At 35.3% G+C, this 9,130-nt stretch overlaps 1 pseudogene; it reads left to right on the plus strand.

The window, feature by feature from the left end:
• The first annotated feature begins 317 nt into the window (after positions 1 to 317).
• Positions 318 to 755, plus strand: LOC112008571 (acyl carrier protein 1, mitochondrial-like; annotated as a pseudogene).
• The last annotated feature ends 8,375 nt before the right edge of the window (positions 756 to 9,130 follow it).

Raw genomic sequence — 9,130 nt, forward strand, 5'->3', positions numbered from 1 at the left:
AAAAGTAACTCAACAACTCCATTCACAATTCCAAGAAATAAGAAATACTCCCAATATAATATTGAACCACCTTATAAGCCCAGCCGATTTTATTTTTTAAAAGATGTCCTATGGCCACGTTTGGAAAACACGACCACAGACACACCTAAAGTTGCATTTCACAGAAACACGGCTATAGTGTTGTCTGTAGCCGCGTGTTTCAATTGTGGCTATAGGTTGAAGAAATTTTTTTTTGGGAAAAATGGCCTATAGTCACGTTTTGAAACTGCGGCTATAGCCTACCTACAGTTGCGTTTGTTTAAAACGCCGCTTAAAGCATGTCTATAGCTGCATTTTATAAACGCGACTATAGGCTTGGTATAAATTAAAAAGAAAAAAAAAAAAAAAACCCCTAATTCCACACAAACTCAGATCACTCTAACCTAGCTCACGTTTCACAGAAACCTTCAACTCTCAACGACAAAAAGTCATCTCTCCATCCACGACGCCGCTGTGCTCTGAGCCACGCCATCGAGCACCAATCGACGCCACCGGCACTGAGAGCAACCATACTTCGTCACGTACGAGTCCCAGTCCAAACCCTAACCCTAATCGGATGGAAATCATAGCCATGGGGTTCGAATGGTGCTTCCCTCCGATTCCTCTCATCGCACGGTGACGATCATCTCACCAAAGACGAGGTCATCGAAAGAGTCCTCTTCGTCATCAAGAGCTTCCCTAAAGTCGGTCCCTCACAGGTCATTTTAAAAATTTAATGACTTGTGAGGGATCGACTTTGGAAACTCGGAAACTCGTAAACTATAAAAATTTAGTTACAGTTGATTTTAGCAGTATTAGACTTTGCTATTGTGCTGGTAATTATGATGGAGCCATAACTATAAAGCCCTTTTGATGTTGCCAGAATTAGAATCTAATAATGAAGTAATTTTTGTATTTGGGTTAAGCTTGATAAAAGCAAATTGGGGGTAATAAGAATTTTGTTTTAACTTTTGTTCTAGGGAGGTATTGATATTAAATAATGGTGGCAGCTGCATCTTCAGGATCCAACTCTCTTAAAGAATATCTGAAAAGATATGGAATCAATGATGAAGAGGATAAAAAGAAAAAGAAGAAGAAGAAGGTCCAAAGTAAACTAGATGCAACAGGTCTTTTAGTTGTGGATGAAGATCAACCAAACTGGAAGAGGAAAATAGCGGCGATTCAGCTGGTAAATCAATAACATTCAGTTGGTCTTTTAGTTATGAATGTCCATGCTCTTGTTGTTGAGGAGTTACGTGTACCCGAGTACTTACACTTCACAGAGGAACTCGTTGATGGAAGGTGACTTTACTTGCTTTTCTTGTGTTTAGGATTTTATTTAACTATCTATAGGTTCTGTTCTATATTTCGCTTATTACTTGTTGGTTGATTGTGTATATAATAAATTGAGGAAAAAAATAAACGTGGCTGACATGACTAATTTCAATTTTAATTAAATTAAAAAATTCAAAACAAAAATATAAACCCAGGAAATTCAAATTCAAACAAAAACCCAAAAAATTTTAAAATTAATCAAACATAACATGCTCACAATACAAATACAACATGCTCTAAAATAGAAGAAAACAGTACAAGAACACAAACAGAACATCTCCTTCAATGAAATCAACCCAAACTGAACACACAAAAGCACAAGCTCAAAAATACAAAAATCCCCATAACAAAAACACAACCAAAAAGAGTCCATATGCTCAAACCAAAAATTAATCAAAACATAATCAAACAAAAGAAAATAATTTTCTGCCATGGGTTAGAGAAAAATAAAGCAAAGAAAGATAATTTTTTGAGGCACTTTAGCTTCATTGATTCAAAATCTTCAAATCAAAAGCAAAGGAAGACTCAATCTTCAGATCTATTGCAAAGAGAGACAGAAAGTTAAAGGGAAAAAAAATGAACAAAACTCAAACAACAATGAACAAAACCCCATATTTTCACAAACCCATTCATACAGCATCGGCAAGAAATAGAGAGATTGAGAGAGTTTTGAGATTAATACGAGTGGTGAGAGAGCTTTTTTGAAAGAGAGAGACTGTGATAGAGTTAAAGAGAGAGACTCACAGTTAAAGAGAGAGCTCATGAGCGAGCTTTTTTTTTTTCCTACAAGTGCGTATTGGTTAAGTCTGAGATTTCAAAATGAAATCTCAGTTTTTTTTTTTTTTTTAAATGGAATAGTTTGGAATATGCCATAGAATATTCTAGGAATATTCTATGGCATATTCCATTTTTTGTTTACGAAGAAACCATCCGTGTTTGGTTTTTTTTTTTTTTTTTTTTTTTTTTTTTTTTTTTTTTTTTTTTTTTAAATTTGAATATTGTAGAATATGCCATAGAATATTCTATGGCATATTCCACATTCTCCTTAACCCATTCTGTGCGTTATTTTATTTATTTTATTTTTATTTAATATAAGTCTATAGCCATGTTCTATAGACTTAACCTATGGTTGCGTTTTAAACGTGGCTATAGGTCCTCCTTAAACAAAAAAAAAAAAAAGAAATTGTGTTTCGTTGGGTGTATTTTTTTTTTTTATGTAATGCTATAGCCACGTTTAAAACGCGGCTATAGACTTAACGGCCGCATTTTAAACGTGGCTATAGGTCCTCCTTTAAAATATATATATATATATATATATTATGTTTCGGTGGGTGTATTTTTTTAATTTTTTTTTTAATTTTTATGTAAGTCTATAGCCACGTTTAAAACGCAACTATAGACTTAACCTATGGCCGCGTTTTAAACGTGGCTATAGGTCCTCCTTTAAATATATATATATATATATATATATATATATATATATATATATATATATTTGGCTAGACCTATCGCCACGTTTATGAATGTAGCTATAGACTTACCCTATAGACGCGTTTTGAAAACACGGCTAAAACCACTTATAAACGTGGCTATAGGTTTACTTATAGCCGCATTTTGAAAACAGCTATATAGGTTAAGTCTATAGCCGTGTTTTTGTAAACGCGGCTAAAAAAAACGCAGCCATAGACCCGCGTGTTTTGTAGTGAAGGTAGTTGTTTCTCTCGGTTTCTTAATTTCCTTAAGTCAATGTTTCCAGTTGCTAATGCTGTAATCATTTTTATAGTTGGGGGTTGCAAATGCTGATCTTGGTTGTTACTTGTTAAGCTACTTATTGGCACGGTTTGATATGTTTTTGATTTGATTATAAATAGAGCATTTTGATAGTGGCTTTGTAAGTTTTGAAATTGAGGCAACTCAACTGCATATGGGGGGATATATGGACACCAATTCTCTCTTTTTTTAGGGGGTGGTGGTGATTATACATAGTGAGTTTTCTTATAAAAAAAAAATATATATATATATATATATACACATAGTGTGTTTATCAATTTATGTAGGAACAACATTACTGATGTATCTTACCTTTAAAAAAAAAAAAAAAAACTTTAATGATGTATCTTAGATAAGTTTTGATATTTGCATTTGATATTGTGTTGCGTTTTTTTGTTTTGGCCCAATTTATCTCTAACTTGTATTCCCTTGTAAGGGCAAAACTTAGGTACAGTGCCTTAGGTTCCTTACTTAAAATTTTGACATCTGTCCCATTTAACCCCTCAAGCAAATGGCGTTAAAACTATTTTTTTTTTCCTTCTTCCTTCTTTTTCCTGTACTGCAACTGCAAGAGAACCCACTGGCCTACATATCAGTTTATGTAGGAACAACATTACTGATGTATCTTACCTTAAAAAAAAAAACTTTAATGATGTATCTTAGATAAGTTTTGATATTTGCATTTGATATTGTGTTGCGTTTTTTGTTTTGGCCCAATTTATCTCTAACTTGTATTCCCTTGTAAGGGCAAAACTTAGGTACAGTGCCTTAGGTTCCCTACTTAAAATTTTGACATCTGTCCCATTTAACCCCTCAAGCAAATGGCATTAAAACTTTTTTTTTTTTTCCTTCTTCCTTCTTTTTCCTGTACTGCAATTGCAAGAGAACCCACTGGCCTACATATCAGTTTATGTAGGAACAACATTACTGATGTATCTTACCTTTAAAAAAAAAACTTTAATGATGTATCTTAGATAAGTTTTGATATTTGCATTTGATATTGTGTTGCGTTTTTTTGTTTTGGCCCAATTTATCTCTAACTTGTATTCCTTGTAAGGGCAAAACTTAGGTACAGTGCCTTAGGTTCCCTATTTAAAATTTTGACATCTGTCCCATTTAACCCCTCAAGAAAATGGCGTTAAAACTATTTTTTTTTCCTTCTTCCTTCTTTTTCCTGTACTGCAACTGCAAGAGAACCCACTGGCCTAAAATCTCCAGAAAAGAAGAAAGAATCATAGATCAGAATCATAGATCAGAAATGAAGAAAGAATCATAGATCAGAAATGAAGAAAGACTTAGATCAGAAAAGAAGAAGGAAACAGACACACACACACACACACACACACACACACACACACACACACCGAGAGAGAGAGAGAAAGAATCATAGATCAGAAACGAAGAAAGCCTGATATCAGAAAAGAAGAAGGAAACAGATACACATACACACACACACACACACACACACACACACGAGAGAGAGAGAAAGAATCATAGATCAGAAAAGAAGGAAATAGATACACATACATACACACACACACACACACACCGAGAGAGAGAGAAAGAATCATAGATCAGAAAAGAAGAATCATAGATCAGACAAAGAAAGCATCCAAGAAGAATACCAGTCCTTTGGCTCGTTTAGCACGGCGGCGAACAGAGTGAAAGAGGAAAACAGAGATAGCGCCGGTGAGGAGAACGCTGGTTGCGACTTGGATAGTAGAAGGGTCACACACACACCAAGAGAGAGATAGAATCATAGAACAGAAAAGAAGAAATCATAGATCAGCCACAAAGAAAGCCTCATAGATTAGAAAAGAAGGAAATAGATACACACACACACACACACACACACACACACACACACACACACACCGAGAGAGAGAGAAAGAATCATAGTTCAGAAAAGAAGAATCATAGATCAGAAACAAAGAAAGCATCCAAGAAGAATACCAGTTCTTTGGCTCGCTTAGCGCGGCGACGAACAGAGTGAAAGAGGAAAACAGAGATAGCGCCAGTGAGGAGAATGCTGGTTGCGACTTGGATAGTAGAAGGGTTGTTTGTGGTGGCGAAAGTGGAAGGAAAACTCGGTGGGAGCTCCATTGGACCATTCTTTTCTTTTATTTTTTAACGCCGTTTGCTTGATGGGTTAAATGGGACAGATGTCAAAATTTTAGGTAGGGAACCTAAGGTACTGTACCTAAGGTATTGTACCTAAGTTTTGCCCCCTTGTAATATGTAGGGAAGTGATAAGGATACTTATTTTGCCAAGTTCAGAAGGTGGTGGAAGGTTGTCAATATATTTGGAGTTAAGTCTTTTTTAATTTATTTGGAGTTCCATATGCATAAGATGGTAAAAATGGTCAGAGTAACATTTAATGCCTTGACATATATATTTGGAGTTAAGTCTTTTTTAAAAAAGATCATTTGCTATTCACAAATGAGATTGACTGGAAATTCTTTGGTTCCAGCAAGCATCCTTTTGATTATTGCAATTCCTAAATTATTGTTATCATGACCAGAATGGTACAGATTGTGGTTGTACCCACCATGGATTAAGTGATTTTTTTTGTTGAAACCAGTACAATTTTTGTATTTGGGTAGGAATTTGTGACTTAGCTAGGGGGAAAAAAAACCTATAGAAGACTTTAGCCGCATTTTTAAAACACGGCCAAAACAGGACCTATAGCCGCGTTTTTAAAACGCGACCAAAACGTGGTCTATAGCTGCATTTTTAGGGTTTATAGCCGCGTTTTTAAAACGCAGCTATAGCCCTTGTTTTTTGTAGTGCAAGTTTACGATGCAATCAACCCTGAAAGATATTAAATTAACCGCTTCGATTTCCTTTACAATTGTTAAAAATATTGAATGACTTTATTGTATTTCACATGCAATAAATTGTACGAAAACGCCTTTATATAAGAGGCATTGTAGTGTACTACGAGACATACATATGCAGTACAAACACGTGTGCTATGTAAAATAAGGAAAATGGTTCTAAAGCCTAAGACCTATTCACATTAATAACCCTCCTCAAACTCAAGGTTGAGCGAGAGACAAACTTAAGTTTGACAACCAAAGCATGAAGACGTTCCTTAGGGTATAACTTAGTGAAAAATATATGCGAGTTGATCTTGACAAGAGATAGAGAGCAACTTGAGAGTGTTATGGACAAGATGATAATAGAAAAAAATGGTAATCAATCTTGATGTATTTGGTTTGTTCATGGAAAACATCATTATGAATAATCTGAATGGTACTCCGATTATTACAATAAAGGGAAGTGATAGATAATGTGGACACACCTAAATTCTTGAGAAGCCATCGAAGCAAAAAAATTCATATTTGGTGTTAAGAATGGCATGATATTCAATTTTAGTATTGGAGCGAACCACAACAATCTATTTCTTACTTTGCTAAGAAATCAAAAAATAACCAAAAAAGAAGTAAATATAAGTGATGGTTGACTTTTGATTAATGTGATTTCTAGCCCAATCAACATTAGGGTAATGGAGAACAAGAGAAGATTGAGCATATGTAGTAGTGAGAGTCATGAGAGAGAGTGAGTCTAAAGCCCAAGGCCTATATATGTCAACAACAATAATTATATTCTACATTCAATATGTAAACATCATCATTTTCATGGTATGTGAGTCTCAAAATCGTGAAGAATCTAAACGTGTATACATCGAATATACAATAATATACGTTCTTCTTTTGTTACCAACTTGGGCAGTGGTCAAGCATCATTTCCATTAATTTATTGAAATTTGCTTGAAGCTTCTGTCACAAAGTTTCATATATACACTACCAACCTAAGCTTTAATTGCAAATAGTAGTTCCTTTTCGGGCGACCAATCTTGGCCACATCTTATACGAAGTGAAAATATAGGGACAAGGGCCAAATACTTCTAGAACCAGTGATTCTCAAAGACTATAACTTAATGCAGCATGAACTCAACGGACATGCTCAAGCATAAAAAAAGAAACCCTTATGACGGTTCATTGTTGGTAGACCTCATAATGATCAACTAATATATTATTAACATGTTCTCATCAGTTTAAAGGCATAACAAGTTCATAAAAAATGAGATAGTAATATAAGATTATAGTACGTGACAAGCATGCACAGGGCCTGCTATGTGAAAATGAGAAGACCCACTTAAAAGAATCTTTCTCTATAGTCAAAACTAACATGATCATATGATTAAAACTGAAAAAAAACAAACAAACAAACAAACGAAAGTTATGGTGGATTTGTAACTTATTCTACAAAATGTAGGTAGACCACAATCTTAAATTTTTTTTTTATTGGAGCTCTTTATGATTCGAAGTGTTGAAAAATAGTTTGAAAAGGTTTGTTATGGAACTAAAGGTAAACTTAACTGCTTTTAGATGACTAGAATGGTATCAAGTTTTTTTTTTTAAGACCATTCCTAATCTTCCTTGGTTAGAGATTCCGTACAGTCGGCGAGGTGGGGAAGTCGCTAGCGCAATGATGAGAAGAATATTCGCAATGATGAGAAGAATCTTGTTTGAGGAGGGAGAAGAGGGTTAAATACACAGACCTAACTGCGTAGGCGTTGAACCTTCTACTACTACTTCTTTTTTAATTTCAGACATGATCCATTAGAACAATTCTGTCAATTCATCAATCATAATCATCATCTTCCCTCTATTCATATTTCATATCGTTGCTCTTTTTTTTTTTTTTTTCCTTGGAAAAACTTTAAACTTGTTTTTGCACCAAGTCTAGTCCTATCAAATTGCATCACGTGAATATGTATGCAAACTTTCTCACAGTACCCTTATCAACCCGTTACTATTGCCCCAATTTCAGTCATATCAAACCGAATCACGTGAATACAGTTCAAATGACTAATGTGGCCAACTTTTCCACTACTATGTGACAGCTTCTGATAGTTTCACCATGCTCACTGAGATAGAAACACATTCACGTGACTCATTATGTATGCTTCTATACTACACTGTATGGACCTACCGCTGTTGCACCAAGACCACTCATGTCAACCACATCAAACACATCACATACACCAACAAATGTTATAGTTGAATCACACATGCCAACAACTGTTACAGTTGAGTCGAGTCATTTTCTCAATTATGTGTGCACATCTTGACATCCCATCACTGTTTCGCCCTGTCCAATTAGATCAAACACAAGCCCTACTATTTTTCTCACGTGTATACTCCTTTTACTTGATGCACTTCACTGTATCAATTTGGAATTGCTGCACTAAGTCTAGTCATATCAAGTGAACAACCAACAAATACCAATTACTGTTATGCAGTTGAGCCTACTCATGTACCAATTATGAACTGCTGCACACAATCTAGTCATATCAATCGATCAAGCTGACTCATGTACCACTACTATGTGACAGCTTCTGATAGTTTCACTATGTTTACTGAGATAAAAACACATTCACGTGACTCATTATGCATGCTTCTATACTACACTGCATGGACCTATCGCTGTTGCACCAAGACCAGTCATGTCAACCACATCAAACACACCACATACGCCAACAAATGTTATGGTTGAGTCACATGCCAACAACGATTACAGTTGAGTCGAGTCATTTTCTCAATTATGTGTGCACATCTTGACATCTCATCACTGTTTCGCCTTGTCCAGTTAGATCAAACACAAGCCCTACTATTCCTCTCACGTGTATACTCCTATTACTTGATGCACTTCACTGCATCAACTCGGAATTGCTGCTCCAAGTTTAGTCATATCAAGTGAATAGCCAACATATACCAATTACTGTTATGCAGTTGAGCCTACTCATATACCAATTATAAACTGCTACACACAGTCTAGTCATATCAATCGATCAAGCTGACTCATGTACTAATTACTATTAACTAAAAAACTTGCACATGGCCGACACTATCACACCATACAGTTGCCTATGCAATCCGTCTATATGTACCTCAGTCAATCCTTACATCATAGTACCACACCACACCATACAGTTGC

This window comes from Quercus suber, unplaced genomic scaffold (genome assembly GCF_002906115.3).
Source record: "Quercus suber isolate HL8 unplaced genomic scaffold, Cork oak 2.0 scaffold_79, whole genome shotgun sequence".
Taxonomy (NCBI): Eukaryota; Viridiplantae; Streptophyta; class Magnoliopsida; order Fagales; family Fagaceae; genus Quercus; species Quercus suber.